We start from the raw sequence: 14,955 nt of genomic DNA, 5'->3' as shown, positions 1-14,955 counted from the left end.
TGTTCCTGGACAGAGCTCAGTACATTGTAGCTGCTCTCGCACATAAAGAGCAACCCCACCACCCCGCCTGGCTGGCCTGTCTTTCCTGAAAAGGACATAGCCCTCCATGCCTATATTCCAGTCATGTGAGCTGTCCCACCACGTCTCTGTAATTGCCACCAGATCATAATCTCCTGACTTAACACAGGTCTCCAACTCCTCCTGCTTATTTCCCATGCTGCACGCATTGGTGTACAGGCATTTCAAGGAGGGAGCTGAGCTCACCGATTTCACCCTAGCATTATAGGAGGCCTCCCGGCTTGGGGGAGATACTCAAAGGATACACACAATTGGGTTTGCCCCAGTGGAGGAGTATGAGATACCATCTCATCTGTCTACAAGGGTCTAGACAGAACCTCTTTATTCTGATTACCAGGCATGAAGCTGCCTGCACAGAACAGAAATTTATGAAGCATATCTCAGAGAAATGAGAAAAGCTTGGCTCTAGCCCTGATCTTTTTTTTTTCTTGGCTCACTAAAGCAGTCTGAACTCTATGAATTAAATTACTCAGACTCTTCTATTACTTTGTAGGATTTGCATTCTGAAAGTTTTGTGAGATCTAACCCAATGAGCATCCTTTTTTTCCCACAAATGCACTGTCTACATCACTTCCACGAAGCCTTACCATGGAACTGCAGCTGAATAGGAAGAAGCATCAAAGTCTTCCTGGTATTCCTACGTGTGCAAGTTGCCTTTCTTATTAATTCTGCAAAGCATTAATATCACAACATTTCCCAAAACAGAAGAAAAAGGAGAGGGGAAGGGATCAGCATTCATGAGCATTATTCATTATGAGGGTGGTGAGGCCCTAGCAGAGTTTATCCAGAGAAGCTCCATCCCTGGCAGTGTTCAAGGCCAGGTTGGACAGGGCTTGGAGCAAGCTGCTCTAGTGGAAGGTGTCCCTGCCCGTGGCAGGGGTTGGAGCTGGATGAGCTTTAAGGGCCCTTCAACCCAAACCATCCCAGGATTCTGTGTGTGATTCCCTCATTACATGGCATGGTCAAGAAAGTGCAACTGCTGTAAAAATATCATGGGAAAAGAGAGCAATATCTACACAAAGTGAGGTTCAATTTCACCCCTCTTATTCCTATTCCATCAGGGCAAAGTAATGCCTGTGGTGCATAACAAAGTATGGTTGCAATGAGCAAATTTAATCTTACACACATGCTTATTTATCTGCACACTGAAAATGCATATTGTACAGAAGTGTTGATAGTCTGGAGACAGACATCAAGACAGGTTTATAGGCAGCAGTTATATCTTTATTGGAAAAGATAATTTATTGGGAGGAAACAAACCAGACAAGCTTGAGGGCTTGCAAAGTCTTCTGAAGCTGTAGCATTTATAAAACACAAGATCAAATTCTGTCTAGTTGCTTTCCTTCGGCCAAATATTTTGCTGCTTATCTGAATGTTTTTATTTAAATGATTGGGTGTGATTGATAGAAATCACAGCTTTCTGCAGAGGGCAGAGAAAGCTCCGCAGCCCAGTCACAGGGCTTCATTCTGATAAGCACTCAGGCACATGCTTAACGTTGTGCACTTGCTTGTCCTCAGTGTGATACATGCACGTTACAGTTACTTTTGTAAACCAAATAACAGTGGTTTTCTGATTTAAGGTTATTATATTTACATCGTATGCATATTTCTGAAAGACTTCAAAATGAAGAAAACACCATTACTGACAGATAAACTCTAGATCAATCTTTAAATTTAAAAGTAAGAGGAAAATAAAAAGGTAAATCTTTTAAATAGGATTCTGCAGCCTGACTGCAAAGCTTCCAAGAACACATTGCAGAAAATAAGGGATCACAGCCAAGGAAGAGTGACCCACACATCTCCATGTGGGATGGGAAAGATGACAGCATCTGAAGGGCCTGACTGGATAACAGGACACAGACGTAAGAGACTTGGGAAGAGGAAGTCAGGAGAAAAAAAACCCATGCAAAATACATAAGAAGAGGGAAAAAACCCAAAACACCAAGGAATTTATCCCAGTGATGGATATTTCACCCAGTCTCTTGTACAATGGCTGAGCAAAACACATTCCCAGTTCTCTTCTGCTGGTGTCAGGCCACCCACCTCCAAGCATAAGCCCACCCCTCCCAAAGAGAATCTGAGGGGCACCAGGAAAGGAGCGCGATGGGACAGGACTGGACATCTGCACTAATGAAGGGTTTCCATCACCTTGATCACATCCCGTGAGCTCCCAGCACTGCCGTCCTTCATGCACACAGACATGCTGGTATTTCCTCTCTGCCACTCTTCATCTCCTTTACCCATTTTCATTATGATTTCTTTGAAGCTGGAACCATTAGATTTGTTTGCGTGACATTAGTAATGAGGCCTCTTCTCTATAGGGACTCTTGGTGTTACAGCAGTATAAATAGTGTAATAATTGAAATCAGAGAATTGAAATGTTGATAACGTGTCATGAGAGGGGATGAAAATCAGGCCATCTGTATCACCAAAAACTTTTATTAGAGCCAGGTTTCCTATCTCTTGTGTCACATGCACCTACTTACTCACCTACTTATTTCCCATTTCAGTGCAATTCTGTCCCGTTCTTCCTGACGCAAGCTCGTCTCCCACTTTTTCACATGAAAAACTTCGCAGTTGTGTCTATCTGTTTTCTATTTTCAGCCTGCACTGAAGGTAACGCTTTTGATCCACAAGCAGCCCACAGGCTGATGCAGCATACCTTATTCTTCTTTTTTCCAGCAATATAAAAGATGCTTTGTACAACTCGTGAGATGAGTCGATGTTATCTGTCGGTGGCTTTTGTGTGGCTTAAATATTCTTCATCTGCCCTGTACTTCTACAACTTTCCTTCTTTGCACAGTATCATACAACCTTGGCAGAGAAGTTCAGAGCAGTTTTCATCTTTTTGCTTTGTATTTCAGTTCTCCGAGCTCTGCGCAAAATAAACCCTAAGCCTGCAATGTGACATCTTTGTTTAATGGCTGCTGCTTCCTGAAGAAGCCCAGACATAGTTCACGTTTGTCTTTACATAAAATTAATAAGCTTTTAGTCAGGCAGTACAATTTATTTGTCCTTATGATAAATAAAAAGGTGAATGTTCTCAGTACTGATTGGGTTTGGATAAAATGGGATGAAGTGGAAGGAAGAAGAGAAAATGTCTCCCCCAAACTGTACACCCCTGCCATCCTGGTAGTGCTGGGTTTGCTCCGCGTTCGCCTGGCATGCCACACAGAGAGGAGTCTGACTAGGAATGGTTTATAAATACCATCCATCTACTAACACACAGATTTATAATAAAGCCAATGCATGAGGCTGGGCATCCTTCCCGTTGTGGACATGCATGTTCTGGGAGTCCCACCATAGAATCACAGAATCAGCCGGGTTGGAATAGACTTTTAACATCATCAAGTCCAACTGTTCCCCAGCACTGCCCAAGACCTTAGTGACGTTACACCATGTCAATAAGGGCCTCGTCTGCATGGTTTTGAACACTTCCAGCGATGGTGATTCCTTCTGCACATCTTATCCCATGCATGTTGACTTGATCTTGTCAGGGTCCTGAGGCACCCAGGGGCTCTTACACTAAAGCCTACCCCTGCGATGCTGTGAGATGCCCATTACCCATCCAGACCACAGCCTTCTTCCCAGCACACTGCACCCAGACACCCATCGTCTCATCCACTGCAGTTACTGCCAAGTTATGAAAAGAACAAAAGCAGGACAATAAAGAAAAAGCTAAATTAAATTAAATTATATTATCCTCGTGTTACCTTTCATATTAGACATGGGCTCAGAACTGTAAGTCACAGCCTATCTACTTTTTCCTCTGTCACAAAACAACAATGCACAGGAATAATCTAAGGATAGAAAGGAATAATAGACAAGAGTAATCTTTCTGCAAACTGAAAACAGCTAACAGCACTGCTCTGTATCGCAGTGCTTTGGCAATGCTGTGGAAGACAAAAGGGATGTAAGGGATGTAAATACCTGTACTCTATCCATTTCCTTCCTCGCTTTCCTCAGCTTAATTCGCACTCAGTGGGATCTATTGTTTGGATGGGTCATTTCCAGCTGTGAAGAACAGGCTATACTCATGGCTGCATCCAGCACTCACTGGACCATTGGCAATCAGTTTTGTGGCAGGGCACTGAGGCATCCCCATAGGCTCTGTTGCCAGATGGCTTTCCCTATAGCCCAGGACACCTTGGGTCAGCTCTGAGCCACCAGCCCCAGCAAGCTGGGCAGGAATCCCAGCAGAGCCACCACTGCCAGTGGGGCACCCATCAGATGGGAAGGAGGTTTATGCCTCTGATCAGTTGCTTTTCTCCCATGTCTTATTTAGGATGGTTATTTTAACATCTCCAGACTCAAAAGAGAACTTCTTAACCTAAGTTATCAAACTTACTTGCACACAGAGAGGAGGACCAAGCATTTGCCCTTCAATATGGGAGTGAGCTTAGGAAATATAAGAAGGGGATGGTACTGGGTAAGGAGTAGAGACTACCCACCAAGTACATCGCTAGCCAACCAGGTAAAGGAAGGTTTCCACCAAAAGTCAATATTACGATCAGTATTAGTATTTGTATCAGCAGCTTTCACTCAATGTGTACAAGTGTCCTTCTGCAATCCAATGCTCAAAGGTTTGAAGACAATGTCTGCACAGAGGACAGGAATATTACAGAAGAACCCAATAACTTGCAGGCTGGAGCAAAGGGATGAAACCAAGCAGTACAGAATGCAGGTTTGTACCCCTGAGGACTATTAAGTTTTCTGCTCAAAGTGGTAAGTCTTCAAAGGCAAATGACAACAGAAAGACCCATGTATGTTGTTCAGTATAACACTGATATCACATGAAGCAAAGACAGCCCAGGAAAGCTGCATAAAAAGAGGTGTTCCCAGTTCAGATGTTGAAGTCACTCTTGAGATTCAGCAATAGAAGCACTTTTGTAATCCTATGGGCATTTCTCCTCACCTGCATTCACGAAGGATTAATTCAGCCTGGAGCTGGTGAATTGGAAAGGCTGCCAAGGTGAGCAGGGAAGTGGAAAGACTGAGGGGAACAAAAGGAATTATTTTGCATAATCTACTAACTGAAGACGACAGGACCCATGATAGTCCTTTAGCCTTATACACCTCTTGGTATTTATCTTGCTGGTGCTGATATATTTACAGGTGGCAAGAGTATAAAGTTGGATAGGATTGCAATGCACAACTTCTAAGCAAAGAGGATCACATCCAGCTCTCGTGCATCAATTTAAAATTAAAAATCAAGTTGCTTTAAATGGAAATTGTGAACATTAGGACTGAGACTGTGTCATGCCGAGAGAATAAAGAAGTGTCAGCTATCCAAGTATCTGGCCAAGAAGTGAGGATGTGTGCTTCCAGTCCTCTCTTTCACTCCATCTTCCAGCAAAAGCCAAAACATTACCCAAGCTAAACACTATCCAGGCACAAATCTTGCTGAAAACACTTTATAGAATAGAACTCATTCTGACTGAGACAGGAAAAATAACGAATTGTCACTTGTTAATATAACCAAATATAAATTATGATAATATGATAAACATGAAAATGCTGCAAAATAAACCAGTACAATATTTCCAGTACACAATGGTTAAAGAAAGGGGGGCTGGAGCTTGATATCTTAAAGGTCCCTTCCAACCAAACCATTCTATGATTCTATGATAAAGCAAGCCCAGTAACTTGCACAGGATCACACACGCAACCTCTTGCCTTAAAGTCAGACAACCATTCATCTTAAATGTTGCTCTAACCACCAGCTGAAAACACAGACACGTTCTCCAGAGAAAGGACAAAAATCAGGAACCCCACCACACAGATAAGGTACTTCCCGTTATCCCACTAACAGCCCTTCCACAGCTTTAAATAAGACAGCACAGAACAGAGTCTGCCTTCAGCTGTGTGTAACCACAAAAGTCTGGGCAAGACTGCGGCTGTGCATTAAATAAAACTCTTATCTCTCGCAGTAAAGGTTTTATGAGTTCAAAACCGTAAATTATTTTTCCAACTAAGCCATGCACATCTAAGCAGTACATTGATTCTCTCCACTAAAAAAATCCAGTAAAATCACTCCTTTCATGGCCTGCCTGGAAAATAATTATTAGAGAAGAAGGCAAGCCACCTAACTAAAAACAAAGTTTTACTTGTTTTCTCATTCCTCCCCCTAGTCCCAAACCCAAGACCTCAGGCATTTAAGCATAAGTAACATATAGAAAGCAACTCATTCCATGGGTCTTCTTGAGCTCAAATCGTGTCTTTCCCTTCACGTTGCAAAATTACTACTCATGTACAACAGTTTTAAAACACAAAAAGTCAGCAAAGGTCTTTGATGAGCCTGAGGACAGGCAGCAGCAAGACAGCTCCATGCATTTCTGAGGTTAATTTTGTGTTCTTGCTGCTTCTAATGGAAAAATGTCCCCTCTCCAGCTTGACAGGGCTGTCAACTTTGAACTGATCCATGTGTGACTTTGCAGGATGCCTACTTCATCTTTCACACTAAGAAGCTTCACGAGCACTGACCACTCAGATGAGAAATAGGAGTTCGAGGCACACTGATCCCCTTTAAATAAACAGCATTAAACCCATGCTTTTTAATATTTCAGTTTTATAACTGTAAGTGCTATCTCCTGTCATCACTTGGTCTTGTATGAGCTATTCCCTTCCTGAATCTAATTCTGCTGATGAAATAATCTGAGAAAGGGAGCAGCAGCCCTTGAATCCCTCCCCCTCAAAATCCCATAAACTCCATGGAAAAAGTCATGTGTTCTACATTTTACTATGGACATGGGAGTGAAAGCTTCAATTTGAAGGTAACTCGCTGTTCTTCTCCACCAAAGGCTCTGCAGCCAGTGTCACTGCGTGACCAGCTGAATAAACTAATGACACATATTAAGGCGAAAAAGGCAGAGAGAGGGAGAAAGAAGGAAAATAAAATGTTCATTGTGGAACATACCCCCTAAGCAGTTGGATCATCTTAATCTTCAAGCTTCTGTAATACAACTGTTGGAAGGCTCTAAGTCTGCACACAATAAAGTGCTTTATTCAGGGAACCATATGACTCCATCAGTCATTCAAGCACATGTTTGGCACAGATTGAAAGTGAAAAGCATAGCTAAGTCAAATATTTCAAAACTGAACTTGTCTTTCTAACACACATGGTTTATATATTGGTGTAATATCTATATAACTTTTCAGTTCTCATATAGGGTAGTGTCATGGCTGAAGTACAAGATGATGTCTGCTGCAGCAGGCAGCATTGCGCTTCTCGGGAGTTAAGACATGCCAAAAAGCCATTTACTAGAAAATTAAAAGGAAACTATCACACTTGACAGGTCCTCAAGAATACTGTAAAAATAGCTTTTGTTCCTTCTAATTCCTGAATATCAGTTTCTCAAATCAGGATGCTACACCATTCCTTGCTAGAGAGCTGCACTGTAACAAATCCAGGACAGCCAGTTCCTTCCTCTTCCCATGCCCAAGATCTGTCTCCTCTGTTTGCAGATGAAATATTGCTCATCATACAGAGTTACTCCTGCTGATGCAAATGCGATTAAAGCAATCTTGGGAGAGCACAGTGTGATTAAAGCATAAGTAATGTGAGAAGGATTTGGGCTTTCATTATACAGAATACATATTGAAATGCACTCAAGGAAAGAAGCCAGTATATCTCAATATCCTCCCTGTTCTCGAGAACAAAATGTGACAAGTGGAGTTTTGAGAACAACATTTGCCATTGACTGCAGGAGGGGGCAGGGATGCTGCAGAACATTTCAAACAGTGAAAACCAAGCTTGATAACGTGTATAGAATATATACATATACTGTATTTGGGAAACAGCTGCCCAGCCTCATTTGTGATGTTGTTATGCTTGACTGAAGAATTACTATTCAGGAGCAGCCCAAAGAGTTGCCTTTTTTTCCCTCGAAGAGAACATTTCAAAATATGACAGAACTAAAGCAGTGAAGCATTGAACCAGAGGGCATTTCGACACACAAGGTAATGGGTATGGATTCCAGGTTCCCCCCGTGGAAGAGCTCAGCGCTGGGAGTTCATAGAAGAGGGCAAGTTGTAAATGCAAGGTTCAAACCAAAGCAGCTTTGAAAAATAAGTGGCATAACGGCTTAGGAGAACCTATGTCCTCTTGCTATAAATCCTGTCTTAAGCTTGCTTCTGTTCCAAGTCCTGATGGACACCACATAAATTAGCCCAGACTTTCTAAAGTGTGAAAACAAGCAGGACAGGATTAAAACCAGGTGAAAAACAGAGGGTTGCACAATGCCTTTCCCTCAGGTATTTCCAGGATGCCATAGTGAAGGATGTCCCATCTTAACTCCGCATCAACCCAACCAACATCATCGCAGCATAGGCACTACTGAAGCTTTTGACAAGAGCATGTAGTGATAGAACGAGGGGAATGGTTTTAATCTGACAAAGGGGAGATTGAGCTGAGATCTTAGGCAGAAGCTCTTCCCTGTGAGGATGCTGAGGCGCTGGGTGCCCAGAGAAGCTGTGGCTGCCCCATCCCTGGCAGTGTTCAAGGCCAGGTTGGACACAGGGGCTTGGAGCAAGCTGCTCCAGTGGAAGGTGTCCCTGTTTGTGGCAGGGGTTGGAACTGGATGATCCCTTCAAACCTAAATCATTCTATGACAATTACACAAAAATCCAGACCCAGCATTACCCTCCCCCCTCAAAACCTCAAGAAAGGTTGATTTCCATTAAATGAAGTTGCAAATTACTCCCCAACTTACAATTTCCTCTCTTCAAAGTACAGCACAATCCTTTTCTCCAATTATTTACTTGCCTCCCTCACTGAGTACAAGGAGTCTTTAGTATAGCCTGTACTGGGAGGTGTTCCTTCCTGTATATGATCATCAGTGAAAAAAAACTACTGAGTGGGAGCTGGAGTTGTGCTCATCCCATGCACACACATCATTCATTCAGACATTCTCAAATCCAGGTGAAATGAATTGCAGCATTAATTTAGGTAAATGTGCATGGAAATGATCTGTAGCTCTTTCCCAAACCTAGCAAATATGCTACTGGGCTGGGGAGTTAATATCCATCCTGCGTCGCTGCCTGTATGGGGAGTACCTGCTACTTGCCTTACACCACAGCAGAAAGGCAAAAATCACCTGAGTCTATATGAACATAAGCTGTCTCTGAAGTCTGTCTCCCTGTTTTTTGAAACATGAATGAATGGGGAACTTAAGAATTACTTAATGTTCTTGAAGCAGAGCAGAGGTTTATGTGTGCAACCTTACAACAGATGTCACCATAAGCACCGGATCGGTTCAGAACTTCACAGGCTTCTTCAGGAGATGAGCTACAGAAGTAATGAACATTTACTTTTATTGTTTCCTCAGGGCTGGATATGTTCCCCGGTCACCAGCACAGCTTTGCTCATCTAGCCTACACATCCTCTGATCCTGTCAAGCAGGTTTCAAGTGAACAGCACAGAACATCAGCACCAGGCTGTACAAAGGAGACAGATCCATAGAGGTGAGAAAGGTTATCCCAGCTGAGGATGAGACAAGGAGCACACCCGACACAAAATAAATAGACAAGCTGCTTCTTTTTAAAGCATGAAGATCTCTTCTACGACAACCCTGCACTTTCCCCTTAACAGCAAGAGTTTACCAAAAATGTCTCTTCAGTGGGGTGCAGTTTCCTCACTGAAGAAGCAATAGATGAAGAAATAAACACTATTTCACTTGGAATGCTTACCTCACACTTTAAAATCTGTGCCAAAACGCAAGAGTGGTTTTTAACCTGAATACAGTTTTATTACCTCCAATTCAAAAAGGAGCAGGGATCAGAAGCGAGACGCTGGATCCTTCCCTATCAGGTGCAGAGGCCACATTTCATTCTCAGCTACAGCTCTGTCACTCCAGTGTTCTCAATAGCAGAAAGGGAATAAAGACTCAAATAATCTGGACTAAAGAGTTCTCCTCCCTACATCTTCTCATTGTTGAAGTAACACAGGATCTTCATCACACTACCATCACTGCATACAGGCAGTGCTGCTGAATAAAGATACTGGTGATGCTCAGCTCCATGCACTGTCAGGCCCCTATGCTCACCTTAATAAATGTAGCATTGCAAAGGCCAGATTAAGTTTTTTACCGTATTTATATGACTATATCAAAGTAAAACCCCATAAACACCAGGTTTCAGGGAGGTTTATATTCCAATATGTTTTTCAAGAGGTTTACTCCTCTTGCTCAATCAGCTGTTCTCAGAATTAGAACACATTAAACAGAAGCAAGAAAACAGCACGCTTTCACCATTGTCAGAAGGTTTTTCACTTAATTCATATGACACATCCTATTAGACTAAATTTACAGGGACTGACACAGTTCCTCTTAAAGAGTATCTCAAAATAAACTAGTTAAAGACTCTTTTGTGCCAAACTCTGCACGCCGTTTTTATGCCTTGCTGTGTATTATCCAGCATGGCTAAAAGGCCATGAAACCTTTCACTTCTTGCCTTATTAGATCATACTTTTGGGACAAGAAAGCATGTGTTCATCTAATCAATGGTTTCATCGTGTTGACCTTGTGAATGGATAATCCTCCACCCCTGATTTAACCAAGTATTTCTCATCCTAGCTCCAAGTCAGCAAACTCTTTTATAGGGTGTGTAAAACAATAATGAAACAACATGAAGTGATTTAACAAAGGAGTCAGCATTTCTGATTAGATGATGCAGTTCATCAAATCACTTTCTGAAGCACTGATAACCAAGTCACACTCAATATCAACATAGTCTCAAATTCATATGTGATACTAAAAAAGAGAAGGGTTAACATCCTGGAGCAGGGATCTCATAAGAAACTATCTCTTCTAAGTTAGTGTGATCCTCTTATCATAAAGATAAACATTTAACATAATTGAAGCAATTTGCCTTGTGTTAGCAAGAAACAAACAGTATTGTCCTTTTGGATTGCACTGTCCTGTCAAGAATCAACTACAACACTCTAACAGGGCTTAGCTTGTCATAGACTTACCCTGCAGACTCAGCAGAACCTAAGAGAAGCCTCTGCAGATGTGATTTAGGTCTTTAGTACTATAACATTTTGGAGATGATGTGCTTTTGTCCTAGGAATAATCTGAAAAGCTACTTGAAATGAAAGTACAATGTGCATGAGCAAAATCTGAGGTGGCATGGAGTAAAACACAAGAACGTGCAGAGGAAAAATGCCATCAGAAAAGGGCATTAAATGAAAAATCCTTCCAATATGAATAACATGAAGGGCCTGGCATCCCAAGAGGGATTGGATGCTGTGTAAGATACAGAGCTGGGGAGAGCCTGCTGGTGTAGCAGAGCCTGGACGTTATCATAGATCCTGGAATGGTTTGGGTTGGAAGGGACCTTAAAGCTCCTCCAGCTCCAACCCCTGCCACGGGCAGGGACACCTTCCACTAGAGCAGCTTGCGCCAAGCCCCTGTGTCCAACCTGGCCTTGAACACTGCCAGGGATGGGGCAGCCACAGCTTCTCTGGGCACCCTGTGCCAGCGCCTCAGCACCCTCACAGGGAAGAGCTTCTGCCTGAGAGCTCGTTTAAATCTACCTATATCTACATGCATAAATGTAGCTGTATTTCAGACCTAATTACAAACACCCTGGCAATGCCAATTCTCTGTTTACAACAAGTCTCACAGCAAAAGTCAAGCGAAACCCCACCTCATCAGCCCTCAAACATGCAGTCTCTAAGCCAGGTTCTGGGACAGGAGGCTTGGTGGCATCTTCAGCAGAAGCTGGGATGCTAAAGCACCTTGGCCACACATTCAGGCTGCTCTGCTTGCTGTATCCTGCTGCTTGCCTGGCAAATGGAGCTTGCTGCTCATCATTCACATGCAATACTACAGCTCAAACAGGTATGCCCAAAAGGATGCACATGAATACTAACAAAGCAAAGCCCAGCTGGATTCCTCAGACAATTTGCACTGGCAATGTGAGATATGTTAGAAACACAGCAACTGCAGTGATAAATCTGTCAGGATTAGGATATGTGAGGTCTGAACCAGGCTGCTGGAGGACCAAATAAGCCTTTTACATGAATTCAGCCTTTTAAAAACAGAATTCCATGATCAATAGCATCAGCAGCAGCTGACAGCCTCAGTGGAAGTAACAGATAAACACAGCTCTGACCTGCTGCACTCACTCACGTGTCATTAGACAAGTGCCACTGGGGCAGGCTCCACGCTGTGAGCAGGATGAAAAGCCACCCAAAACGTAGCCTGTCAATCATTAGTTCAAGGATGCTCTTTAGGGCTGGATGGAGATGTTTCCAAAACACCAGTGAATAACACGGCAGCTCCCCAGCGAGCAGGAGAGTTAACGATGCGAACATGATTTGAAGAGTGGGCATAATATCCTCAGCTGGTGTATTTTGGCATGGATCTGCGGAGCCCCATGGGCAGTGAGAGCTCATGCCAGGCTGTCTGCAGGGGACCCGATAGGGATAATCGTCGGACAAGAAGGTGATTATACACAGACCATAAATATCTGCCACAAACACCGGGACACTGAGAGAAGACCGGATTTGAAAGTGAGCTCTGAAACGCAGACTGTGCTGGAGACATCGGGTTTAAAGGGAGAGACAAGGGAAGTTTTCTTCTTCTGTCATTTATTTCCAAGGCAGCTGCCATCAGTAATGAACATAAAAGCTGTCAGAAAAGTTATTTTAATTGAAGGTCAAGAATTTCGGACTGCACTTTTGGGATTTTCATTTTCCCTCCAGCTAACACCTAATGCCTAAAAGAGATTTGAGCTTCCCCACACACACTCCTTTGGAGTTTACCTATACACACATACAGGAAAGCTTTGACTCTGCAAAAGGCTTATATAAATGTAGATTTTAAGGCTACTGAGTCTGTAAGATGAGATCTTACCCTCCTATATATCATCCGCCACAGGGATAGCAAAGCTAATTTTGCTTTATTAAGGCCGGTACTTCAATTAGCTTGCCTTTTTATCCATGAGGACCTTTGGCCAGCACCCAAGAGCTGGCAGTACTGAAAACCAGAAGGGCAATTGTAAAACCATAAGAACTGGAAAAGAAACTCATGCTACAAGTGGGTGGCAAAGCTACTTTTAAGTTGTCTAACTCATGACCTGATAATGTCTGTTTAATAGCAGAGCTGGTCCCGGGGCAGTCCCACATTCTGCACGTCTCTTGCCGTGTCGTATCATAACTTCAACCTCCGTCCTTAATCACTAAGCACGGGTTTATGTAAAAATTAGGATATCCTGGCAGCTCCTCACATCCCTCACACCGGGCCCGGAGCAGGCGCAGCACCAGAGCCAGCTGAGGCAGAGGTTGCAAAGCTTCTGGAGATGTGTGCCAGGCACGACGAGGACTTTTCATCACCAGGCAGCCTCACCGGGTCTGAAAGCACGCGGCTGGAACTTTCAGCACCTCTGTGACCAAGAAAGCAGCACACGCTCTGGCAAAGCTAAAGCTGTTCTCTACTTCCATAGAGAAAAAACATGGAATGAAAGGAGAGGATGCTCGCCGAGCACACTGGCTGCAGGTGTAAATGAGACATGTTATGGAAAGGAGTGGGGAAGATGCAGCAAAGCAAACCCAAAACCCAGCTGAGCTGCGAGGGTCAGCAAGCACTGCTGTTGCTCAAGCTTAGACATCTAAAGACAGGCACCATAAGGATGAGCAGCTAACATAACCTTTATAGGGAGCTTAGTTCATCACTGCGAATGTAACCTTAGAGCTTCAGCTTGGCTCTTAGGGAATCCCCAAACACGAGTAACAGGATTTCCACCCCTACCTACTATTGTCTCTCATCTGTATGTTAGATCTAAGTCACCTACCATTTGCCCTCTTATTTTATTGCAGGTACAAATCCTTCAAGGTATATTCCTGTTCATTTCTGTCATATGTGAATGCTTGAGGCATCTAAACTCAAACTCTTGTGGAAATGTAGTCAAGTTCACGCTTTGTCCCAGCTTACCTCCAAAACACAGAGGGGCCCACTGGCCCCAGCATCATAGAATCAACTAGGTTGGAAGAGCTTCAAGATCCAGTCCAGCCATTGATGCTCTGAGCATGGACACATCCTGCTTCAATCCAAACTCCGTCTATGCAAAGGGAACAGCCACTAGGAAGCAGGGGATCTATTTGTCCTCATCTACCTGAGAATTTCTGCAGCCTGCATGCCCAGCACTGATTTGGTGCAAATGCAAATGTTGACAAAGAGAAATTAAGACCTCTCACAAAAGCAAAGCAAAGCTTCAACTCCTGTTACTTCATTCACATAAGTCCTACGTGCTTCACTAAATGCAATAACTCTCTCTGTCTGCCCTAGGACTTCAATGTGCTGAAGTATCTGTCTTTCCCTCAGCAAATCCTGAGCCAAAGTCCCTGTGAAAGTTGCCGTGAATAAATCTGGAGACAAGCAAACGTTTGCCAAGTTTAAAATTACAACGAAAAGAAAGCCCCAAGACAGGAGTCTGTAGTAACACATGGGGACACAGGCACTCCTCAGCGCTGTTACATGCATTTATACAAGAGAATCTCCCTTCCCCTCTCATAAAATATGCATTGTCAGCTGCTGCTTAATGAAGAGGACAGGGCCCGGGCCCTCCAGTGATTCCAGAATAAGCCCCAGACTTGCCATACAAAGAGACAAGTCACTTTTCCAGGCTGATTCCCCATCTGTAGCACGGATAGCACAGAGCCAGCGCTGCAAAACATCTTTAAGACTGACTGCACCGATCACTGCCTTGTGCTGCGTCTGAATGAGCACAGCAGCCAGCAAACTTCTACCCAGCGAGGACGCTTTTACCATCAGCAGTTGGCTTTTCCAGGCAATCCTTCCCGGCTGGAAACACGTCTGAGCTCTGAAAATCCTCTCCAATTCAGCCCCAACCCGCGGGGGGCTGTTTGATGGGGAC

The 14,955-nt window shown here is 43.5% G+C and overlaps 1 protein-coding gene across 2 annotated transcripts in view; it reads right to left on the bottom strand.

Annotated features, from left to right (window-relative positions):
• ADAM12 (ADAM metallopeptidase domain 12) overlaps positions 1–14,955 on the bottom strand; it is a gene marked incomplete at its 3' end in the record, with an annotated part of 189,126 nt that overhangs the window by 173,107 nt on the left and 1,064 nt on the right. The window lies entirely within an intron of this gene.

Source organism: Psittacula echo, assembly GCF_963264785.1.
Source record: "Psittacula echo genome assembly, chromosome: 6".
NCBI classification, from domain to species: domain Eukaryota; kingdom Metazoa; phylum Chordata; class Aves; order Psittaciformes; family Psittacidae; genus Psittacula; species Psittacula echo.
Note: the sequence above shows the minus strand (reverse complement) of the source record. Positions and strands in the feature narration are given on the sequence as shown.